This window comes from Lepeophtheirus salmonis, chromosome 14 (genome assembly GCF_016086655.4).
Source record: "Lepeophtheirus salmonis chromosome 14, UVic_Lsal_1.4, whole genome shotgun sequence".
Lineage (NCBI taxonomy): Eukaryota > Metazoa > Arthropoda > Copepoda > Siphonostomatoida > Caligidae > Lepeophtheirus > Lepeophtheirus salmonis.
This window is the reverse complement of record NC_052144.2, coordinates 31,664,969-31,692,067: the sequence shown is the minus strand read 5'-3', so window position 1 is coordinate 31,692,067 and position 27,099 is coordinate 31,664,969. Positions and strand designations below refer to the sequence as shown.

General features: G+C 28.6%; 1 protein-coding gene across 1 annotated transcript in view; it reads left to right on the top strand.

Moving 5' to 3' along the window:
- Positions 1-27,099, top strand: part of LOC121129509 (neuroligin-4, X-linked) — a 253,516-nt gene that overhangs the window by 208,167 nt on the left and 18,250 nt on the right. The window lies entirely within an intron of this gene.

The following is a 27,099-nucleotide window of genomic DNA, read 5'->3' as shown; positions in this document are numbered from 1 at the left end:
GGGATTAAAAAATTTTTTATCAAACACCTCTTAAATAACCCCACTACCAAAATAGTCCATTAAAATTTACAAATACATCTAATTTGGATCAAAATTGGATTTTACAAAAAATTCTCATAAGAACTCAATCATAATTATAAATAAAATGCATGTATCTATATTTAATACTATTTGAAAAAAGTTTTAGTTCATAAAGGAAATCTTATTGTCGAAATGTGGAAGTTTATTGGGGTTTCGAACCAATCTATGCTCTTATTAATTTATGTACTTTTTTTTCCTAAAAAAAACACTTTTGATGTATAGACCCGTGATTTCTTGAAAGTTTCTTTTCTTGATATTCCTTAATGTATACTCAATACAAAGGTTTTCCCATAAAAAAATTATATTTTTAAAAATACATGAACCGAAACTTACATGCGCCGATTGAGTATTTTTATACATTCATAAATATGCCGGGCATAATTTATATACACCCCATATAATAAAGTTAAGGACTCATGAGTTACGAATATTCTGGATACAAACAGTATGGTAAATATTGTGCCTGATAATTTTGCCTTAAATTATTTTGTGTTGGGACATATTGCCTTAAACCAATTTGACTTAAGGACATTCTGTATTAAAGCCATTTTGCCTCAAGGATATTTCGCCTTAATATATTAATAATTCAATACGTTTTAAAATAATGCACATTATATATTTTGATTAAAAAATTCCAAAGGAATATCAATTTTAACCAAAAATAACAGAAATGACCTATTAATCTAATTTATTTATATATTAAGGCAAATATCTTTGAGGCAAAATGGCTTTAAGAAAAAAAGTCCTAGGGGGGAATGGTTTAAGGCAAAATGTCCGCAGGCAAAATTACCTAACGCCAGTATTTACATGGAACTACGACTGTTATTATTAGTTTTAAGTTATGATAACTAATACTAGATGACTATTTGTAATAATCCTTTTGTCTTTTATGATTAACTGTGGGTTGTTTTTTTTTGTTTTTTTTTCCAATACACATTTGGAAAGTTTACTAACAGTTAAAACTGAGTTGGAGATACTTATATCGATGAAAAAATAACAAAAATACAAAGGGAGCACAAAACTAGAAAACACTTCGTATCTACTAATGTAAATAGATTTGTAACAAGATTATTAAAGAATGAAAAATAAAATATTTATTGAATAATAAAATAAGTGATTATTTCTACAAAATTCATAATTTATTTATTAATTAGGATTGTTGAAAGTTATTTCCAATCTGTCAAAAAAAATGGTTTGGAGTATTTTCCTTTTTGTTTAAGACAAATATTGTTTTATGTCTAATAAGATTTAAATATCAATTTTTGGGTTATGATTATATTCATAGTAATTTATTTAGATTGACATATTTACGAACCTATAATTTTTCTCACATGTTTTAACCAGATAAAAAAGGATTCATAATACAGTGTTACCTCACTAACTAAAATATGCAATGTATTTTTTTTTTTTTCAACTGTCGATGGTTTTGATTCTGTTACACTAATCAGGGTTCCAAATGCTTATCGGTTGAATTAGAATTAGCTGTTATTAAGAAGTGAACACTTCTTGACAATTATTGGAGGATAATACATTGGTCAAAAAGTCCCAGGCCTAGCTACCAGAGGGCACCATTAAACAAATATTTTTCGGATATACAAATATTTAAAAGGTTACTGTCACATTTTCTTGACGTTTGATTTATTATTTATCGAGTTACAGTTGTTTAAGCGGTGCTACTTTTGTTATTCTTAAAAACGATGGATTCAAATCCATTTGGTGTGTTGATTTATCAATGCTTTTTGATGGGGAAAAAACACAGTTCAAGCCCAAGCTGGCTTGAAAAATGTTATCTGAAAACTGCCCCATCGAAAACAAACATCAATCGATGGTTTGCCGATTTCAAACGTGCTCGTACTGACGCCGATGTTGTTGAACGCCCTGGGGCCAAATGAGGCGGTTATTTCGGAAAACCTTTAAAAAACACCTGAAAATCATCCTGGGCAATCGCAAAGTGAAGTTACAAGAGATAGCTCACACTCTAAAGTTATTAAAGGTAGTGTTTACACCATCAAGCACGAGCATTCGGATATGAAAAAGCTGTTTTCCAAATGGGTGCCGCGTTTGCTCACCATCAAAGAGTTGTTTGGAGATATTCACGAAATAAGCATTCAATGGATAAAACATGGATCCAAAAAAATCAAAACGCAGTCTGCTGAGTGGTGTGCATACGGAGAAACCCGTCCAAAGCATGGAAAATTTTGGAATTTGGATGTCAATTTTATTCAATCACATGGAAAAAAAATTAAATAAGTTTGTTGGATCGTTTGAAGGCCGAAATTACCCAGAAAATACCTCATTTGAAGAAGAAAAGGGTGTTCTTACACCAAGACAATGAACAGTGTTGCAAGTCAATTAAAACAGCCGCAAAGTTGGTCGAATTGGGTTTCAAATTGCTCCCACACCCATCGTATTGTGCTAGAGAGAAATTATTCTCTTGAACTCAATATATACATAATGTAAATGGACTTCACACAAGATTCCATTTTTATATGGAGTAAATGTAATACTATATATAGTGTTTAATTATACTTAATCAGTGCAGCTCCATCGAACAAATTAGAGGAACATAAAAAAAACCCAAATCCTAATAATAATAAAAAATATGTAACTATCAACTCTATTACCTGTATCTTCGATTCTTAAAAAAGTAAACAAAATAACTAACCTATTGGGTCACTAAAAATAGGGAAGAAATTTAAAAAAAAGTCTAAATAAAAATATTATTCGGTAACTTACATACATTCAAAAGGACTCAGTTTATCCAAGTGTAAGTAATCTCTATAGCTAACAACATAACTTAATTCTAAAACAACTCACTATTTTATGTATGGTATGTAACAAGTATTCCTGCGACTACTCGTACTCTTTTTGATTTTTCGGAGGGAAAATGAGAATTAGTGTCAGGATTTAATACATAATATGGAGGTAGTGGTTTAGCTTTATTGTTTTTAGCAGAATGTACAGTAGTTATTTTACTGAGAAGATTATTTGGATTATTATTAGTTAAAATAAATAGATTAATATTCTATTTCATCAGAATAGTAGGTTGCTTTTTTAAAAAAATTAAATTTAAGATTATGTTTAATTTATCTCCTACCTAGAGTTTTATTTTTATTTTTCTACAATTAAGTGTGTTCAATTCAGACTGAATTGTACATAAAGGGTAAATTTTATCTAGTGGTACACATTTTGTAAATTTTTTCAATATTCCATAACTAAAATTTAAACGAAAGGTTTTGTGAGGACCTATATAAAATAAAATCATCTTAAAATATTGTTTGGCACAACTTTTATTCCATATGTAACCCCTCAGCTCCAGTGATTGTCTCTATACGAGGTATAAATCCCTTGCCTAAGACCTAGACTATGTAGTAAGACTTAAGCTAGGTCAACTCCTTCTTGATGGAAGCTTAAATAATAGAGATTCCTATGAGGAGTAACACACACCCTCTCTTCCAGACGTGCCTAGATATAGTAGTCTAAGGGGTTTGCGTCTGGAGAGGAGGTTAGCCACATGTTCATGTCCAAAAAGCCAGGAAAGTTGTTTCTCAGGAAGCCCTGGGGTTTAGTGGTGCAATGACACGGAGCTCCATCTTGAGTGAAATCAAGGTTTTCCAAGAAACTTTTATTTCCCCCAAGGTAGCACTTTCATATCCAGTAGATCGATGTAAGCATCTGCATTGAGCTGCTCCCTTCCTTTCCACAAAAATGGGAGGGCAGACTCCACAACTTAAAAGATCAGGGTTCCGGCTGGAATTTTTATTCTGAAGACATGTCACTCTGAAGCTGAGACATTGCCGGAAATTTCGGCTGTGATGTGAAGTCTTTTCTGCTTTTTCTCAGTGACATGAGCAACAGTGAAAAGAATTTCATTAGAAAAGAGAAAAAAAAAATTCGAACTTTTGTTGGCTTTGAGAAAATATAAAACCTTCCTTGCACTAGTGAGAGATAAAATGTCTTGTTGTTCTTTTCCGTTATTTTGCACCAATGTCATTCCAGATTGAAAATAATATATTATGAATCTATTAGATTATATAAATCCTGTCCATTGTTATTTGGAGTGAAGGATGGAAAACAAGGGTTTTTTTTCATAATCCTAATACCAATCATACCGATTCACACATCTATCACTAATTCAATTATATTTAAGTTACTTTTTTGAGTTATTTCTTGATATTTGTTCCCACTCTTAATATATTATGATTACATTTCCTTGAGAAGTACGAATACTTTACCAATCTTTTGAGACTATAATAAAAAACATTTGTCATAAATAGCAAAAAAATATATGTATAAAATCATTTGATTACTTTTTGATTCCTTCGACGTAAAAAGAATGCGTGTAGTAACAAAAAATGTACCATGCTATCTTATAACAACTTTTGCCCTACGATTAGTTTTAGGTTATTCAAAATTATTCATATTTTTACAAAAAATTCATCTTTGATATAATTATGTCAATATGGTACTTTTACTAAAAATGCCCAACAAAAAAGTTCATCTTTAACTGTCAAGAAAGAAAAATTTGTCTACAGATTTTTTTTCCCACATATAAAAGCTGAAGCATAAAAAAAGACGCTTAAAGAATTGAATAAACTTAGATTGTATGACCATGAAACAAAAAATTATCAGAAAACTACTCAAAAATTGATCCAGTAACAGCATTTATTTACGTCTCAAAATTAAGAACATATTTGTTCTCACTATGCATGTGTATAACTTTTTAATACCTAGTAAACCCTTAAATCCTGTTTTAATATAATTTATACATATTTTTTAAGGGGTTTTTTTCCGAGTATGATAATATATTTTGAAGGAGTGTGTTTTAGTACTTTATTGAGTATATAAGAGTATATAAATAGGGGTATCACAAGTTAATAGCACAAAAATAATTTCAATGAGGTCCAAACAGTTAGTCTCAAAATGTATGCACAAAAAATTAATTGCTCTCAAACAGTCATGTCATGACATGTCATGTATTTAATCAATTTCAGAGTATTGACCGAAAATTGTATCAGTTTCACATCCAAATAAATAACTGTAAAACTCTGTTTAATTTCATCGAAGATATTTTTGATAATTAAAGTAATGCAGAATTGATTAAAATATAGATACGAGGGTGGTATAAAAAGTTTCCGAGTCAAAAAAAAAATATAGACTCAATTTGGAGACTCTTGTTAGTTTTTTGTTGAAGGGTACCAAATTAGCTAGAGGCTCTATGCCATGTATAAGGATACCAGCCATAAAATAAAACATACTTGGAGCTTTATATTCAAGACCTAATTCATCTTCTTTTCTTTTTATATCACTCCCATATATCAAAATCAGTATAAAAATATGTGACCTCAAAAAATATCCATAGACATATATATATAGATATTTGAAAATAATAGATACACTTATAAATATATAAATAGAAAATATACAAACATCAATAGACTTCTTGACAAAAACCTCCATATTTTATTTAGAAAAAAAAAACATCAAATAATACTGCTTCATATCAAATACTTTTCAAGTTTGTTACTATTCTCTATTGTGATAGCAATATATTATGCAGTATATCAACACAAGAGTTATTTTTCTTAAAATTAAGTCTGGATTATATTTGTGCTTTTTGAAGATTTATCTTATATTTCTATGAACACATTTTTTTTTATTAATCCATTGAAGACACAGAAAAAGCCACTTAAATTTGAAAAAAAAAAATATGATAATGAAATGATTATAAATTGCTATATTTTATTTGAAAGGCCATATAGTAGCCAAATTAAGTGTCATTAATCAACTAAAGATTCTATATAATACTGTCGTTAATATTAATGGTTATTTTAACTCATTGTAGAGATTTGAATACAAAACCTGTATTTGACTTTAAAATGTTTATTAATTATTTGACGGCTTGTATATATTTTTATCAAAATTGGATATTTCTGTTGTTTTTTTTATTAAGATATTTTTTTTGTGTGTGTGTTAAGTCTGCAAATATATATTCTTATAAAAAATATTAATAATCCCAATTTACGAAACATACATGACGACATCAACCATTCATCTATAAAATAACTTTGGACCAAATTTTAAATGAAACTGATTAAGACCAATTTTTTCGGACGATCTAGACCGATTTTTTCTATTTAAACGATCCAGGCTGAGCTTTGTTAAAAGAACGAGTTTGTACGGTCCAACAAAATATTGCGATCAAGGACAAATATAAGATTTCCAGAGCAAATTACAATACTAAAGCAATAGTTCATATCAATATTCAAGTTTATTAAAATACACTTTAAACAAAAGTCATAGAAAGAAACTTTTCTTCTATGTTTTTCTTATTTCTCCGTCCAGGTATTTAATCATTTTAATATTATAAAACTTGATTATTAGGTATTTATAAAATTATTGATAAAGAATTGATTGTTTATATATTCTTATGTAATACATGTCAATGTTGATAGGGCAGTATTTATGACGCATACAAACTATTTCATAAAAAAAAAAAAAACTTCGGAAAATAAGTCACGTAATATTTTAACATGTCCTTAAATTGTCTTCTTTTATTTTAATTATCTGATAAAATATTATAGAAATACAATTTGAAGAGAAGATGTGTCTAAATTGAAAATTTGATCTCCAAAGAAAAAGGAAAAAATATATTTAAAAAATATTTTATTATGTTCATCATTTGAAGTAAAATTAAAAAATAATCTTGTTATGAAAAATAAAAGATTGAAGATTTTTTTAAATAAGTAAATAAATATAATCCTAGAAAAAACAGTTGAAAATGTATAAGGTATTTTTTCATTAGGTTTATTATATGTATGGATTACATTATGCAACCGCATTTTGCAAAAAATTTATAGTTGTAGTTTCCGCATTACGTCTTTTTCCACTGTTGGAGGATTTTCTAAATTAGTGATTCTCAAACATTTGACATTGTGAGCCGCGAGAAGATATCAATATCTTCAAGTACTACCATTATTTAAAATTTGACAGTTTTTCACATAATTTTTTGCAACATTTTGGATGATATTTTATCAAATACATATTTTCCCTACTCAAACCTCGCGTACTACAGTTTGAGAACCACCGCAATATATCATAATAGATATATATAAATTAATTACTAAAGATCATCATTTACGATATGTATAAGTGGAAAATACAACAAAACCTCTAGGGCTCCGGGTTATTTGTTCCATCGATAACCGAACTTTTCTAGACTGTTAGTGCGGCAAAATAACATTTTATTATTTTTGCTAGTAAATATTTTATTAAAAGGGGTTTGTAATAAACAAAAATTCTATATAATACATCATGGTACCTTTTTACCTTCATGACCCAATTTCAGAATAAAGCTATGGCCCCAATAATATAATTGACATTTTTTTACACATACATTTTTATGACATTTTTTTAGAATATATATTTTTTTCTTTACCTTTTTTGTACGTAGATGGCGCTTCATTTGACTTACCTCCACCTTCCCCATTATTATAAATTTTCTACACATTTTACTTTTTATTCTAATGATGATATGAAAGCAACAATACTGCCCTTAAAGGTCAAAACAATGTATCTGACAAATTTTACAAGAGAGCCAAAAATATAAAAATTATAACTACTTTTTAATGGGTTGTATGTGAATTATATTTATGAAGCAGGGGATTAAGACAAGTGGGAAGAATATTAATTAGTTTCATTTTTTCACCAATCCAAAAATGTATATATACAATGTTTTTTGTTTCGGTTTGCATAATATTTTCAAAATGACAAAGCTCCCCAAGAATATCTTATTTATACAAAAAACTGAAAATTTAAAACTTTATAGATACATGGTTTAGCCAGACATGGGCAGAATAAATATAGATACAAATGACATCATTTAGAAAAGGTCTTATTTTTTCTAACAAAAAATTGGCTTGATTTAATTTTAATGTATAATTCAAAATAATTTAATTACAATTAGAACAAAGTAATTTAAAATTATACTAAAGAGCATAAATAAAGTGGGGCTTTTTAAACCAGAAGAAACTTCGACCTCAATATTTTGATAACCCTGAGATTTATCTTTATGAAAGTGTATTCATCAGATCTAGCTGAAAAAACTGTATAAGAACTAATACAATAACTTTGAGATGTGCTCGGAATACGAACGTCGTATGGCCATCATTTTGTGCCTTCGTGATGGGCACACGTCCAAGGACGCAAATGGATTCATTTATAATAAAACTATAGATATCAAACTGATTTTAATAGATCCAGTGTCAAGTTAGAACTTTAAATTGGTACAGTTTGTTAAATCGAATATTGGAGCCGGAATTATTTTAGAAAAAACTACATTTTTAAAACCTTTATATTTTAGTCAAAGGAAATGTGGCTTCCTAGCTCATGGATCTGAAACTCTTGGACTACTATGTATAGGTGTAGTCGAGAGCGAGTCCAAAAACGTGACATAACACTGTTGACTTCTTGTGGGATTCCAATCTCAAAGCAATTGTCAACATGGACAAGGAGTTTCTCTTCAAGTTCTGTGCTAGGTTGGAGGCTTTGTTTGATGCTGGAAAGGGTTTATTTGAGTGAATTACTTCACTGTGGATCCCTACATGTAACAGCAAAAGATTACTTAATTAATTTCATTGGAAAATAAATTGAAATATCCATAATCTTTAAATTTCCAGATATAAAATCCCTACCCTGTAAAAGTTTATGGTGGTTGTACTTACGTAGGGAACATCTTCAACATTTTATCACACTTGTCTTATAATAGGTTTTGAATTCTTACTTTTGTTTTGTTTTTATAAAAAGAAAAACTCATATTTGAATTTATACTCAACTCATTCAAAGAAATGCAGATAAAAAAATGAATAAGAAGAGCGAAATACATATTTTTTCCTTCCCTTCGAATAAGAAAAGATAATTTACATTCCTACAATAAATCCATCCTATGTGTCGTATTTTGAATAGTACACATGATGATTCAAAAATTATTCAATATAGCTACATACATAAATGTATGAATGGAAATATATATATGTATATATAAGTCTACTTATTTTCGGTTTGAAGCTTGCTTTCTTCTCTTATTTCTTATTTTCCCTTAAAAACCTATTACTTACATTGTATCAAATGGGCAACTGTCCCTTAAAACTCATAATAAAATATATAATAAATATCCTTTGAAAATAATGGTAAATTGTATTATTATATGGGGCAGGTCACCAATGTACTTCAGCAAAAAGAAAAGGGATTTTTTTTTCTTTACTGTGTATAAAAGCAACATATTTGCTGGAGCTGAAGATTTGGTCTCATCCAGATTTAAACTGTATCTCTATATATTAATAAAATCGTATATGTAGGTATTTATTACAATTTCGTTTTTTTGGGATAAACTTACAAACAGACAAGATGATCGGTCCAAAATTCGACAAGTGAATACTTGAGTGCCCTCTTGGTAATCTGATTAAATAAATTCCGCCAATTTTTGTAATAAAAGTCTCCTAATAGTAATGTTAATTTTTTTTTTTTTTTACATTTTATTACTAATGAATCAAGTTTATTAGTATATGTATATTAATATACATGTCAACTTTGAAAAACCCTGGGTAAATCTGACCATTTGAAGAATTTTCTAGAAGAGAGCTGCCCAGCCGTCATGACGTTTCATTAGATTTGCTACATTCAGCAGCTTTGAAAGGAACAGAATGAAGAAAAAACCTACTCTCTATCTATTAAAGACAAAGGCAGGAATTACTTCATTTTCGATCCTCAATTCTTCTCTGAGTCGTAGAAAAGAACTTAGCCTCATAACTCCCAAATTGCTCACCAGTGTTATTTTTCGTAATACATAAAGCAATGTCAGAATCATAAATTTTATAAATAAACCAAATTTCGAAAGCACTTTTATCTTGAAACAAAAAAAAAAAAAAAAATCATTTTTCTATAAAAACAACTCGCTATATAGATGTTTTTGAATTAAAACAACAGTTTATATTCTTTTTGTAAAGGGAAAGCCTTGTATTATGTTAATAGAATTTGCATCTCTATTAGACATAGAGGCATGTTTTTATGGGTCTTTTTATCATTATTAATACTCACCATGCATCATTCCCTTTTTTTCTGGTAATTCAACTTACTTTACTCTCCCCCCCCCCCTCCTGTAAATACACATATCAACACAACACATTAATAGTTACAAAATGTACAAAATATTTATTTTTATGACCAAATGAAAGAAAAATACTGCAGTATGCTCAAGTATAAAAAATAAAGTATATTATTTGCAGAGAAAAAAAAATCCTTTATCTATAGAAGTATATGTTTTCTTTTACACATTAGCTAAAATTCAAAATAGTATCTCTTGTCTTTTGTGTAAGATTTTGTTTAATTTTATATTCTACATGTTTTTTTGGTGTCTGATAAATAGTATTTAACTATCAAAAAGCTTAGTTTTTCACTTTAAAATATTTTTTGTGTGTGATGATGTAATGGTAGAACATAGGGATGTAGTTTAGGAGCTGATGGGATCTTGGCATTGTTAAAAACTCTATCAGGTCTCAGTATGGAGGAAATAAATCTTGGATTCCCTGATGAAAAAAAAAATGAAAAATTTCTTCCCAAACCATCAGCAAAAAAATTGCCATGGGAACTGCTCGAGAAAACAGACTAAAAAAGTTTTTTACTGAAAAAGAATCTGATCAAATGACTACTTATTTAGAAATAGAAGAATAACAATGATGTTATTTTTACTTTAAAAGAAAATCACACTCCAAATTAAGTATCCCTCAGTTATGTAATATTATAACTTTAATTGTACAAAGTAATAGAATAATAACATTAAAATACACATCCTTTAACTCGGAAATTTGGGATCAAAGAGTGGTTATTTTTTAAGAAAATATCAGCCATGGCAAAATAATAGGATGTTATAAATTTTGTTGATTTGAAAATAACCTGATTTATATATATATATTTTTTTTTATATTTAAGTTTCTATTTTTAAACCATTCATAACAAAGGCACTTATCGTCGGGTGCATATTTTTTATTCATTTTTAGTATCGATTATAAAATACGTATGTATTTTCCGAGTGTGTTGTTCATTGAGCTACGTCACTCCATTCAAATTATTTAACTCAATTCATAAATGGCCGATTAAAATATCAAAAAAAAAATCCATTATACTCATTGAAAGATTACTAGGAAAAATAGTTTATATGTAAAGTGGCGTATATCTAAAGAGAAAGTTTATTTGGACATATCCGGCCACTTTGCCATGGTAATAAGTATTTACTGTCATTAAATTGTTCCAAAGACCAAAATTTCCTTAATTATGTGGTGTCATGTTTGATCTTTAAGGCTACACAAAAAAATAATTTTTTGAGAAGTTCAGACAAACAAAAATGTATTTCACAAAGTATAAAAACTGATTTATCTGCCTTAAATCGTGACTTTTACGCATGTAATCTCTATGTTGAAAAATAAACAAAAAAAAGTTTATCTCTTAATATTTTATAAATTACATTTTTTTAGATTCAAATACTATGAAATAATGGAGGATATTATATCAAAAAAATATCGATAAAACTTCCGAACATACTCGTACATTGTCATTTTTATCTTAAAAAGCTAATGATTCCATCAGTAGCACAAGGCTTTTACCATGTATTTATGCCGTAATATTGTCTTTTATGTTTTTGGGATTGCTGTTCTCTTTAAAAAATCAACATTTATAATGAGATAAGTGAAAGTAGAAAGAAAAACTGTAGGTTCAACAAATATAGGTATGAACCCACAAAGATGCTATAAAAAACTACTTTATGATTAAGGTGCCTATAAAACGTATTTTATTACATGAAAAACCGTTAAACGATTATAATAATTAGGTTATGTAAATTTTGTATCGTTATTTTAAATATTCAATCCATTTTACAATCGAAAATATCAATTAAAATGCTAGAAATAGTTCTATAAAATAAATTCCCTTTTTAAAATAATCTTAAGCATACAGATGTGGCGTTTATAAACGATGTAATTTGTTATTCCTATAGGTAGTAAAAACAATATTTTTTTATTTTCTAAAAAAATTCCATGAAATATTCATTACTTTATGCCAATTTTGGAAATCAAATTTGTACCCATTAGTTTTGATAAGGTTGCGTGTATAATCTCAAATAATAGCTACAATGCTACATTCCTAAAGTTACAATTATACACCTATAATCTCATATTTATAAAGTATACTCTCTTTTTAAAAAGCAAAACATATATTTTTTATTGGAAAACATTATTAAAAAAGGATTATAAAAAATAATGACGTGGGCATATCATAAAATATAAAAAAAAATATTATAGGGGCGCTGACATGCCTGGAAGAAATTGTTCAAAGTTCGGTATTTGTATCTTTTTACTATCAAAATTAACTCATTTTTTACCTCCAAATTTTAACTTTTTGACAAAAATGACCTATTTAAAAAGTATCCTATTGATGATAAACAAATAATGAACTCATTTATGATTTAATTTGTTACAAAGAAGAAAAGCGTTGAAAATAAATTAGGGAAAGTTGAAGAAAGACATAGTAGTATGAATAAGAAGAAAAGAGAGTGACAATGAGACAATTGCAAACATAATTATTTATAAAAATAGTCCAACAAGAGAGTCCATTGTTATTTTTGTGTGTTTGTTATCATTTGCAATTCCCATCAGAGGAATTGAGAACGCATTTTGAAGTAATATGTATTCGAATTGTCAGATGAACTATATATATTGTTGCTTTCAACATTAGATGAGTGGTTTTTCTAATATTCGGTTTCCACACATTTCCTTAAATCACGTGTTTTAATATTTTGCTTCTTCTTTGCCGTGTCAAATTATCTTGCAAAATGGCAATAATTTGTTACTCGTCTTCGTACTGAAAAAAATCTTGTTCGACAAATAGTACATTTGGTCTAATCTTGTATAACAAAGTTAAAACTGTGGAGGTGTTGATGATATATTTTTTTTATATATAAAAAAATGTAATCCAAAATTTTCCATTATCAAAAAAAGTAAAATACTAAAAGTTTTAAATAATGAAGGTACTTGGAGATATTGATATTTTGTTAGGTTGTAGGAAATGCTTTTTGTTTTTGTTTTTTTGTTTTTTTGAAACCACTGTTTAAAAGATGTATGACTTTTGCAAAGTTTATATAGTCTAATTTAGTTTTGTTGCTAAGAGTTTTGAAAAAATGAGTACTTCTAAAATAATTTTAAAATATGTGTAGATAAATATAAGGAAAGATACTCGCATGATTTATTTAGGTTCTAGGGTTCTAACCCTTTGACCAACTACCCCGTCCTTTAACCCCCGAACAATGACCTCCTTTTACCCACTAGCCTCGAGACATCTACCCCCTAGCACTTTACCCCTACTACAATAAATAGCAATCATTCGACCAAACTTTTAATCTTTTAACAACCCTAGAAACGTAATTATTAGCTTAGATTAATGATTTAAGTATTAATGATGTATCGGACTTCTCTTGACATTATCACTTTCTCATCTCTTGAAAGTCAAAGATGAGTTTTCAATTAATCATACCTTTATTTATAAGTTATTAATTATTATTATAATAATTTATATTATAATTATAAATTGTATACTTTAACATTCAATTGTAAATTATTGTCAGAGGTGGAAACTTGGAATTAAGCCTTGCGACTCGACTTGTAGTTGAATCCAAATTTTGAGAACGATCTCAAAATCAAAGATTCGAGACTTAACTTAGACTCCATAGCTAAGCCTTGCGACTCAACTTGGACTCAAAAGCTAGTATATTGTATTCTCAAAAAAAGCTTTAATAATATGGATCCCTTATTATAGTTATGGACTTGAAATGAGCTTGAATGAAATCTGAGGATTCTATGACAATATTGCAGGACATGGTCATTACTTATAATTCAACATAGACTTGTAGTTGAAGGACTTTTTCCCTACTCTGATTAATGCTGTGTCGTAAGCTGCAGGAGTGGAAACAACATTCAGAAATTACATTTATGAATAATAACTTTGAAGACAATCCTTCGGAATAAAACCTGCCGTTTATATTTCATGGACTAATAAAATGAAGCAAACTAAAAAGTTATACGTAGTTCCATCAATATTTGTTCCAAAACAAACTCCTTAATCTTGCTAAAGGTGAAATACTAATTGGGTATCTTCTGAACCAAGATACAGGAAATCTTTGGAATTATTAAATGAACAAATAGACGTTTTTCACTCCTTTAATCGACTGTATAATTTTTCACATATCCTATTAAGGTGGTTTTTAGAGCAAGAGCTTACTGTTTATCCTTATCTAAATCATAAGAAGCTCGAATGTCAAATTTTGTGTATATTGTGAGGTCAAATAAAGTTAAGATTGCTTATGAAATTCATAACGTTATAGCTTAGTTGAAAGGTATAACGAGTATAATATGGAGCCAAAAAAGATAATTACGAAAATTGAGGGATTGATCTATTCTAAGACATGTTTGGAGATTGGACCCCAGTTTCACTGCCAAAAGTCTGAAAAAAAAATATTTAAGGTAGAAAATAAGTATGGAGAATTTTTTGATAAGTCTTTTCTAGATTAAAAATATCTGTAGATTATGATTTTTAAGTTTCAATCATGTATTTTGTGTCGTTTAGCCAAAATAAAATAATTTGTGACCAATTTTGCTCAATACCCAGACTGTTTTTACGTGACATGAATTTTAAAATCCCAATTTTTTAGACCTATAGAATCTACAATTTACTTTTAAAAGACCATTATTTATGTTAAAATGATAAATAGTGGCCAGGACTTAGAAATAAAAAGGGTTGTTTAGTTGTTTCTTCGATAACTTTTGTGCAATGGTCGTTTAAGGAATATCTCTCAAGTGAAATCGGGAATACAAAATGAACACTTTTCGATAAATTCCGGCTTTATACAACCATATAGGAAAGGCCTACAGACTTCATTTATAATCATTTTATTGAGACCTAATTTATACTATTTCTTGAAAATTAAAAAATATATATATATTAGCCCTACTTTCTAATTTTATTGACGTGTGAAAAAAATACCGTCCGTCAGTCAAATGCACAAATGTACATAAAAACGTTAGGACATATATACTTGAAAATTTTATTGTTTTTACCTGAGATAGTATCATCTACGCTAATTTTCCCTTAGCAGGTGTAATACTTCCAAAAAAAATTACAATTTACGCATATTTTGCATTTGCAAAATTTTGCATTACAAAAAGCCGTGACAAAAATACAAAATGAGCAATATTTGTGAAAAGTTAATCAATTATGCCCAGGATATACTTCTTTATGAAAATCATAACAATTGAGTCTATGTACTTCATATTTCTGATTTTTTTTTACGAAGCGACAGAAACTCGATTTTTGAGCAAAATATTGTATCTATATTTTGTAGCCAGTAAATGTGTAGTTCATTTACATATTCAGGATGAAATATTATTCTACTGCCCTAAATTATTGATTAACTATTTAATGTGATGAATTTTTCCTTCAAAAATAAAGTATCAATTTCAGTTAGTAATTATACAAGATTATTATGTAGTAAGGTTCATTCAAATTTTCGATTTATCTTCCAATACTAATGTGATAAATTCATTAAGTCAGTATATTTTCACAATCAGTCAAACGGATTTGTAGTTGCATAATTTCAATGTTTGGATTCAGAGCCAAAATCACAAAATATGATTACAAACTATAAATTAAGAATAATTGATTATTAGATTTTAATTTTAATTAATTTTTACTCAAATTGTTGATGTGGATTTATTATTTTAGCGAATGAATATTTAAATTTTATTTTTGGAGTATAATTCAAATAATTTATTGAGGTTGGATTTATAATACTTACAGATCCCGGCTCTAAATCTGCTGGTATTTTAAAATTTGTGACTTTAAATCATAGATGTATGCATAGTCTCTGTATTCCAAACTGATTCCGACCAATTCTACTCTGAGTACAACAAGGACATACAATTATAACTCCGCAACAAATCCTCAGGGTTATGTTCCGTCGATTATGAGTACACACAAATGTTCAATCATGTTTTAATATATTTGAATCTATTTAGGAAAGGATGTTCACTATTCAGAAATCTAATAATGAAAACTGCTAAGGAAAGGAAAGTTCCTTCTTTATACTACCAATTACAAATTAATGAGCCAGGTAAAAAAAACACCAAATGTACGTCATTGCTCTTTATTAATCTTAAACCTTCATCAGGACAGGTTTTTCAATAGAATGAAGTGTAATTAGAGCTGTAAACAAATTTCAGTTAGCAATTTGCATGACACACTTACTTGGTCGAATGGGAAGTTCTAAGCGGGGGAAAAAAAGTGAAGTGACCTCATAATTTCAAATCGTATGTTACATAATCATGAGGTTTTTTTCTACGAATAATGTTTATTATTTACAACTCTACTGAGTAGGTGAGTTATGCAGATTACCAACTGAAATGGTATTATTATTTTACGCACATCTTTATGAACTTTTTTTTTACAGCACTAACAAAGAAAAGTAATTTATGACTTTAAGAGGAGAATAAAAATTTAAATTGTTGGAGAAAAAGTTGTGTTCCAAGTTTTTTGGTTAGAATATAGTATAATTTTAGAGCAAGAGCACAAGAATGAATGTATTCAAACATTTAGAGATGGGATCATCTTGAAGGAACGGAATATGAGTGAAAGTAGGTAAATTAAAAAGTTATGAGCGTTTTTTCCGTATAATTTTGACAATAAAAGTAAAAAAGTTAGGATGTTTCGATTTAAATTGTTCAAAACAGTTTTTTGCCTAATTTTCAGTTCCTTGACAATAGAATAAGTGCTCACATTCCGATCCAACTCGACGATTTTTATTATTTTATCCACGTTTTAGATCTACATATTACTAGAACGGAATCGTCGGAACCATCAGTTTGCTGTTCGATACTGTATTGGGTCCATAAACAGAAAAAAAACCGGCCACCTACACCTTCTTTTCATCTTAGTTCGTAGTGATACTGAAGAATGTATCAAATTTTCTATTTTTTTACTTCCAGTTTGGAACGTTGTAAACACAGAACTGTAAAAGATTTTTTTTTAAGTGTACGCTTTACCTTTAAGTATAATGTATGCGTCCTAACTCCTTGAACACTTTTTACTTTATTCGAAAGAAAGATAAATATTAAGCTTGGTATAATAATACAAAAAAAATTATACTAAAAGAGATGAAAGATATTTTAATTTTTATTATTTTTCAAAAATTATCCCTCTGCCACAGTTCAGAGCTCCAAGCGGATTCGAAACTTACTACAAACTTTCCTGAGGGTGTCTCCCCGAATGTTAGACCATTCCTCCTCCACCTTGGCATTCATGACCTCCACGCAACTGTGGTAGTGGGCGTTGGCCTTTTTCTCTACGCTGTGCCACAAGTAGTAGTCAAGTGGGTTCAGGTTGGAGGAGTTGGGAGGTCACATCTCCTTGGAACTAAATCAATTCGTCCCTTATGTGTTTTCAAATACTTTTAGGTGACCTTGGATGTGTAGCACGGTGCTCTGTCCTGTGTCTCTACCCAATTTCCAATTCTGTAGGTTGTGTTGAGGGCAGGAAACGCCTTCTTGGGCATGATAATTTTATATGCATAGGCCTAACATAATAATCTTAACAGATTACTTAGGTTACATACAAAATCAGCTTATTCACTTGAATGCCGCAAATGTATGGTGGGCGACTTGAAAGAGATACTGATTTACTGGAGAGCCTGAATGAACATCTTGACACTGCTGGTGATGTAGTAAAAGTGTATAGTCCATCACTGATGGACTATACAGTTTTACTACATCATCAGTTATACTTCCCTAGAATATATATTCTGAATATGACTGGTTAAAATAATCAGTTGTTCATGGTTCAATCAGTTTAAATCAACTGTTTCGGTCTTTAGATTGAACCAGAGTCTTAAATAACCGACTATATGGGAATACTTACCTTTTAATCTTGTTATATGTGAGACTAGTTTCTTTATTGTTACTGTTCTATATAATGTTAAGAAAACGTGTAATTTATGTCTGTATATTGATCGAGAGCTGAGAGTCACAGTATTATAGTTTTAACTAAAAGTTTTGACTTCCAACACACTGTTGCCGCGTTAGAACTTTAAAGCCCGGGAAAATTTGTTTTATTCATTCGCTTATGCAGAATAAAATATAATTTTTGTTTTACTTAAATAAATATCTTGTATATAGAGGTATACTTATTACAATTTAAAAAAAAAACATATTCCATTTATTTAGGAGGATACACAATTCAAATGATGTATTGAATAAGAGATTAAAAAGCTTGTAATGCTTCTTAAACTACACGCCTTCCATTATCGGATTTATTATTTTGTATTTTAACACTCATTTTAAAATACTTAAAATAGAGGTGCAAGGTTTCTTTTTGTCTCGTAATAAACTAAATATCTACATTTATATAGATATGTATCAATATTATAAATATGTTTGTGGCCCGTCAACACCAAGGCAAACTATCGTGATTTTCCTCAAAATTGAGCATGGATAAAATTTGTATTCTTCAACGAATTATCGTTAATTTTATCTCAGCAAATTATTCTAATTAACCTTAAGTGGCGCTACAAATTGCACTTGAAGAAGCCAAAATTGATTGTGACAATAAAATAATGACAAATGTATATATTTTATGTAAAGAGCTGATTGGAGCCAATATATTTTTATTAAATCAAAATAAAGGTTCTAGATTATATCTCAAATTCTGGGGTACCTTAACTCATCCCCCAACCTTAAATACAAGACTTATAATGGACGCAATTGTTTATGAAATATTTGCCTATATTTCAAATGTTGATCGACGTTTCCTTCATTGGAAGATACTGATAAATATACAAGAAAACGCAAAATACTTTGCCTACTCCCTCTATGTCATGGACGTACCATTAAAGATGGTATTACGCTCCACAAAATTTTAAACAAAAGGATAAATCTATCCCAACATCCTACATACATCTTACACGAAATGAGAATCTCTTATCACACACCTTGTACCTCCCAAACTCAATATTCAATTATAATTTATTATAGATCAGTGCTTTCCTCAAAAAAGTGAGGCTGACCTCAAGCAATTTCTACCCAATTCTTTTTGTAAATGAGATGAATATGTAAATCTTACATTAAAGAAAAATAATTAGAAACCAAAAATATGACATGAATAAAATTGTATTTTTTTTTTTCATCTTTCATGAGATGTAAGGAATTATACATTTAAAAAACTGTATTTTATAATAACGTACCCTGTACAATATCTATATGTACAGGATACTCAAAATGTTCAAACATGAAAGATAACCATTAATTTAAATCTTTATTATTTTTTTTAAATAATTTAAATATCAAATAGTGAGTTTTTATAGGTTAACTTGGATATGCAGTTTTTTTTTATTTGTCTGGCTATACATAGATGGAAAATTTGATGCTATTTTATCATTATTTCAACAAAAAAAAAGGATGGGAGAGAAATAGACTTTAAAAATATATATTTAATTAACTATTATTAGGGTATGTATGTACATAATTTACTTGAAATGGTTATAGATGTTCTATTTTGTATATTAGTTTAGGTTTGGTAAGAGTACAACATAATTTTGTATATAAATATTAGGGTGGGTTGTGTGCTTACAAATTCACTGTTTTAGTATCATAACTTCATCCTTAGAATCGGATCTAATACTCAAAATATATTCATGCACTAAATTCATCAACCACCGAGAAGAGAAAAGTGCAGAAAATAATAGGTCGTTGTGTAGATAAAGTACTTTGTAATAAAATAAATTTAAAATGATCTAATTGATGTATAAAAGGATTGAATATTGAAACTAGAAACACTACGTAACCGTGGAGTCGTGGAGAAGAACGTCTGCAGCAAATTTGTATTTGTTTCTAACTACCATCATGACAGAGTGGTGCAGCATGGACATTCATCGTTAAGAGCTGTCAATCTGTTCACCGACGTGTCGAAACTGTTATTGCTTATTAATGAGGAGATATGGAATAACAAATATAGTATTTAAACATATCACCAATTTTTTTTTTCTTTTAGATGTCTTTTCCTGATTCCATAAAAATGACATTTTTTTTAATTTATTTATACCACCAAAAATTTTCGTCCACACTCTGAAGAATTTGTTTTCATTTTCATAATACAAGATCAAAATATAAGAAGCGATTACCCAATTTAAGTATTAATTAAAGTCAAAAATATTTTGCAGAGCGAAGTTTTATTATGAAGGGAACAAAATGGAAGAGTCAAAAAAATAAATTTACAAGATTGATTTTTAAGGACCACCCTAGTATATATATATATAGATCATATACAACATAAAAGTTTTATGGTTTATTTATAGGATTTTATGGTAGAGCACATAGTTACATACATATAAAACCATTTCTTTTCTCTTATGAGATTTGTTGTATTAAAAAATGTCATATTTATACGATCATAGTAAAATTATCAATTTATTTTGAAAGAGATTCTTTATGTAAATATGTATATTATACTTTGCATTTTATAATCTAACTAAAGACGTGTTGCAGTTACATTAACAGCTAGATAAAGGTATTTTGATTAAAAACTAGAAAGCTTTAATTAATTGTTATTGAATTTTGAACCACTTCCTGTGATTTGGAAGACGATTAATATTAAGTGGAGTATAGTTTATCAAATTAACCATTCATGTGTGATAAATATTGTTTTATAACCATATACAGGGTTTTAAAAGTTGTAGAATTTGCACTAAATTTTTCAGAGCCACACCAATTTGGTTGAAACTAAATCCCAGTTTAATCCGATCAAAAGACTTAAATAGGGATACAAAAATCCATTCGTATGAAAAAGGAAAATTACGTGTCGGAAATTTTGTATTCTGTTGTCCATCCTTAGTTTGAGAATTACTCTTCCAAGAATCAGAAAAGTGTTTTCTATGGGGACTTTTGTTTAGAGTTATCTGGAATAAAAAAGCTAGTTATAAAACGATTGAAAGGAGTAAATAGAGTCCAAATACCATCTAATATATTATTTATTTATAAGCAATGATAAAAATCTAGTGTAGAATAGGCATGTTATAAAAAAGAACCCGAATATCAACGTGGTAACCCTGACAATTTGAAGAATGTTTTGAAGGAGAGAAAGAATAATGTTTATGGCGTTTTTTTAAATCAGCTAGAATCAACAATCATAAAGGAGGAAGGACAAAAGGATATTTACGAGAATTACTCATATCTCGATCCCCAATTCTACTCTGTGTCCAACAAGGACTTACAATTATAACACTGCAACCAATCCTCAAGTTTACGCTCTTTTAAAAGCAAACATGGCTTGAATATAATTGAATCTATTTATCCAAAGGAAAGCATGTTTACTACTCAGGAATAAAATAATAATTAACGCTGCTTAGGAAAATAAAATTACTTATTTATACTAACAATTACAAATTAACGGGTCAGGTAAAAAACACACCAGATCTACATCTTTGTTTATAAGTGTTTCATTTTCGTATCGGTTCTTGTACCCACATGGATATTGGTTTTTGCTACTTTTCTAAACATATTCTACTAAAATATTGTTAAGGAAAATTTACATGGTTTAAGTCCTATTTGAATTCAAAGTAGAATAGAGGATTGACATCCGAGAAATTCCTTCCAACATATAAACTTGCTAGATACGAAGTGGGATTATTGCAATTTTCCTTCCTTTTATAGCTGCTTGGATGTAAAACATCATGACAGCTAGGGTACTCTCCCCTCATACATTATTTTATGTAATTTTCAGGGTAACCATGAGACTTTTCAGTTTCTAAATATACTGACAGTGACTAGTTTTAACCCTCTTAACAGTCTAACTAATCAATAATACATAATTTATTTGGTACATGTATGTTGTTGTTTTTTTAAGTTAAGTGCATAACCCGTTAATAAAACATATGGTATTTTGGCTATACAATTATCTCTTTCTATATTGCCTCTCTTTTTATGAAATAGGTATGTAGTATTAGAATAAATCACATACAAACGGACATCTGTTATTTTTTGTTAAAATAATTTGTTGCTTTTTATTCTTGGAAGTAAAGTAACCTGTTTCTTTACACAAGGTATATGTATGTATGTAAGTTATAATAAGACCATTTCCTCCTCTTTTTTCTTATACCTATATATACCCATGTATATACTTTAAAAGCCCTGGATTTTAAAGAATCAAAAGAAAAGGATTAGGGTATATATTAATACCTTTGGAAGGATCAGAGTTATACATGTATATACTCGTATAGGTAAATATTATTTGATATATTTTATTTTTTCTATATTTACGAAAATATAAGAATATAAGGTTTTCATATTTTCAAACTTAATTAAAAACTGTAAATATGTTATATATGTATATAAATTTCTTATTATTAATAGTAATGATGTATTTAATGATTCATGACGTCATTTTTACGAATAAAAATACTTATGTACCAAATACCAATAATGCAATTGACTCCATTTTCTTATACGTGTATATATATTGTGTACAAGATGCTATTGGGTACAAATTGCAACTAAAATGAGATGCAGAATTTAGAGTAGACTTGAGATAAATATTAAATAATAATTGAATTATTTTTGGAGTGTTAATATAACATAATATTAATGGTGTAATTTTTGACTATTTTGATGACAACTACGAATAAATAAGTATTCATTGGGACATTATATAGTTCAAATGCGCACAGTTAGATTACTGGTACAAACATAATAATGTCTAATTTTAATAAATAAAAAGGAAAATGGAATCGCCGTAGATCATGGAAAACGCTCGCGGAAAAGTTATTTTCTTCGATTGAATATGTGTAAGTTTGCGTTTTGGTCATTCCTAGAGAAAGAAATATACTTTTTGTATATAGATTTCACCAAAAGATTCCTATGTTAAATGGAGTAAATGTAATACCATAATGTTTACTATACTTAATCAGTACAACTCCATCTAACCAATTAAAGGAACATTAAAAAAAATCAAAATGAAATTATGTGAGGATCAATCAATAATTGCTAATTTAAATGACTGATAATGTAGTTGAATAAAGTGTAATGCGACGGTTGGAGCAACATAGCTCAATTGGCAACACACTCAGGAGAAATGATTATCTTTCACTCAATCTGTGTAGGTTCAATTGTAGTTATTCCAACATAAGAAAATGTACCTTACCGGGTGGTTCATTGAAATCTGAACACTTGCTAATTCAATAATGAATAAAGGTTAAGGTTATTGAAATTAATTCATATCTTGACATATTATAGCACAATTAGTCATAAAACAGAACAAACTTGAGCTCTCTAGCTTACGTACAAGTCTAGAAAAGGGCACTTGAACTTGATAAATGAAATTCTATTCGCATACTCCTAGCAGTTGGGCGTCTCCAGGAACATCTTCTACATCGTCAACAAGTTCGAAACGTTGAAAAGGAAGAAGGTTTATGTCAAAAAGGCCAAACTGGATTCGGAGGAGTTAAAGAAAACAGTCTAGTCCAATTCCTTTAAGTCCCTCGACTACACCTTTTGGGTGCATGTCGAGGGAAAGGCCTGCACTGTCCATCATCCAAACACTAAGGCCATCAAAACCACTTTCAGTAAGCACTGGGACGCCATGACAGAGGACTACATCTTCAGTAGGTGCAAGGCCGTTGGCTGCCGCCTGGAAGCACTAAGTATGGTTGCATTAATTATTAAGAGAGCTCTGAAACATGTCTATTTATAGTATCAATTTTGTTGAAATTCTATTGTTAATTAATAAATTATATCCCGTTGAGGTTAAATTTTCAAAGTGTTCAGATTTTAATGGACCACTCGGTGTATATATTGACATCGAAGACAGTTGTTAGGTCATATGTAAGAATTATAATAGTATAATGTACATTTGTTTATATTAACTTAATGGGTGTAAACCCATCAGACTATTTAACACCTTTGCAGATTTCAAACGAGGTAGCTCATTGGGAAAATAATATATATATTTTTTTTTTTTGTCTTTTTTTTCGGTAGACGTGATATCTTGTGTTTAAAGGAAAAATTAGGAAATTTAAAATAGGGAAAATTTCTGCAAGCTTAGAGTACTTAAATATATATTGGTAATTTTCATAGTAATTTTTTTAAGTTGTCGTCATCATTTCAAAAATCTGGTCAAGGAAACCTCATTCTATGCCATTTTAAATAAATATAAATATGATGATTGATGACTCCACCCCTCTTTGAAAAATTAAAATATGGACAATTGATATGATGTCTATCAGGAATCAGGGTTACCATATTTATTTAATACATATTCGCTCAGGTGTAGTTATCTTGGATTAAAAAAAAATTTAGAATGCCTTTCCCAAAAAAATTTGATTTGAATAATAGATCAATCTCTTTTTTCTTAAAAACGTAGATATTGTAACTTGTACAACTTTCTTATATAAGTTGCAACTTGTACACAACAGATTTATATATATAATCATTTATTGAGTAATTAAAAGCAAAATTAAAGAGATTATTCAGCAATTTTTTGTCATATATATAAAATGTTGTATCTCTTATATATTTTGTTAAAAAGCATGACTAAATGTTTTTGCTAATTCAGCCATTTTAACATGTCTTTTTCAACAAACTTATATTTCCATATTATGTACTACCTACCTATCTATATTTTGATGAAGAATATTTGAATACGAAGCTTGTATTCTTTATATGCTTTATGTATCTAATAACTATAATCATTTTTATCAAAAATATATCTCTATTTTTATCAACCAAACAAAAAATACAAAAAGTTCTTATTTATTTATTTTTGCTTATGTAAGTCTTTAAAAGGCAAGGTTTATATTTATATATATGTATGAGTTTTGAAGTATTTTTTTTTTCTTTTACATAGAAAAAGGATAAAAGTTTTGCCATAGAAAGTAGTTGGAAACACACATAAATTTGTCACTTTATTTCGTTATTGTTTATTTATAAGCATTTACTCAAAAAAAAAATCTAAAAGTTATCGGTTTAAAAAAAAAAATTACATTTTTTTTCCTAAGAATGTAAATTATTATTTCAGAAGGGTATGATTCTGAGCCTTAGTAGATTGAATTATTTAGTTCGTCTCTTATGTACTAGAAAAAGTAATCTGTAATTTTGATACTGGAAGTAAGGTTGTAGATCAAAATATGTCGCACAAATCTAACAAGTTGTATTACGTAAGTACTAAAATCTTGATCGGAAAATTTAATGAGTGCATTCACGTAATTCATTTTTTAATAGTCAGTCACAAAAATTTGTAGTAATAAAAATACTTACGTTCGTTGGATTTTATAGGCATTAGATAAAATATATAAAGAGTTTTAAAATTTGTCTAATATAAAACTTAGTTTTTATATCTGAAATTATGCATCAATCACGGGGTTACTTCAGTGAATTGCTTTTTTTTAAATTATATATTTTCTAAAACACTTCATGGCAAACATAGACGTCAAAAGTTTATCTTAGTTTAGGATTCTCAATTAGCGTGCCAAGGAGATATTGTTGCTAGATTATTCTTTTATTGTTATATAGTAAAGTGAATATGTAAAACTTAAAGGAGATAAAATATCAACTGCTGTAAACAATAAATTTTAAAAAAGGCATAGTAAAGGAGGCTGAGACACGGGTCTTGTATAATTGAAAAAATATGATACAAAGTAAAAGGCAAGGAACAAGCTAAAAACAAGTTTGAATGCTACTCTGGATGTAGGCATATCCCGACTTAGTCCTATTATTTCACAAAAGCAAGACCAAGTATAAAAGTGTAAGCAGAATATGCACTTTGGTCATTGCAGCTGATATTGGCATAACACATATCTACAGTCCATTTTATCATTTGTTGTATAAACATGTTGGATTTTTTAATAATTTATTTGGAAATATTTGCTTCGGAAATGTTTTGACGATCCCATTAGTGGTTTTATCTACAAATGGTTGAGAACTCATATCTTAGTTGATAACCAGTAGTAATCCTGGAAGTGAAAAAATGAATTTGTAAAATATATCAAAAAAATCTCATATTTACATGGACATATGGTATATTTTAGAACATACACACATAAATATACTTCAAAGAAAGATTAGCCACTGATAATAATTATCTCTCTATTCTCGAGAATAAATCAATCAATTTTAAGACATTGTTACTTTTATTGTATCTAGTAAAATTTCCTTTTTTTTTTAAAGGAAAAAAGTTCCAAAGTCAGTTGGTAGTCAAAGAATTCTTCACAACTATGGAAATATTAATGAATACTTTTTGGGAATTATTCATAGAATAACAATAGTTAATTGTAATTCAATAAATCAACATTTAAACCAATAATTTGGGTAAAAGAAATAGAAAAATCGACAGTTAACCACAAAATAGTTTACAAGTTTTAAATAAGTGAGGTAACGCCGTTTATAGGATTTGTTTATCATTGAGTATTAGCGTTTCATTTTATATTTATAAATGATTTCAAAGTGGAGATTATTTCCGGAATCTATATAAAAATGATATAACTTTCCATTTTTGATTGATGCACTCAATAATAATAAGTTGAAGTTCATGTGAGTTCCTTGATATGATGTAATAATCCAAGGTTATTGAAACTGATCTAAAATTTATACTGTATTACATTTATGACGTAAACTAGAACTGAATTTGATTAATTATAATATTGATAAGTAAACAAATACCATCGAAATGTTAAATAATTATTTAGATAGTTATTAACAAATATATTTCATGGATTTGCAAAGTTTTGCTTTCAGTTTGTTGGACTGAAATATGAATTGAGGATCGAAAACGGAGTAGTGTAGTAATGTCCTTAATCGATACGGAGTGACACTCGTGTTTATTTACTTCATCTCAAAACAGCTGTCAGATAATTTAATGGGGCGTCATGACATCTCGGTTGCTTTA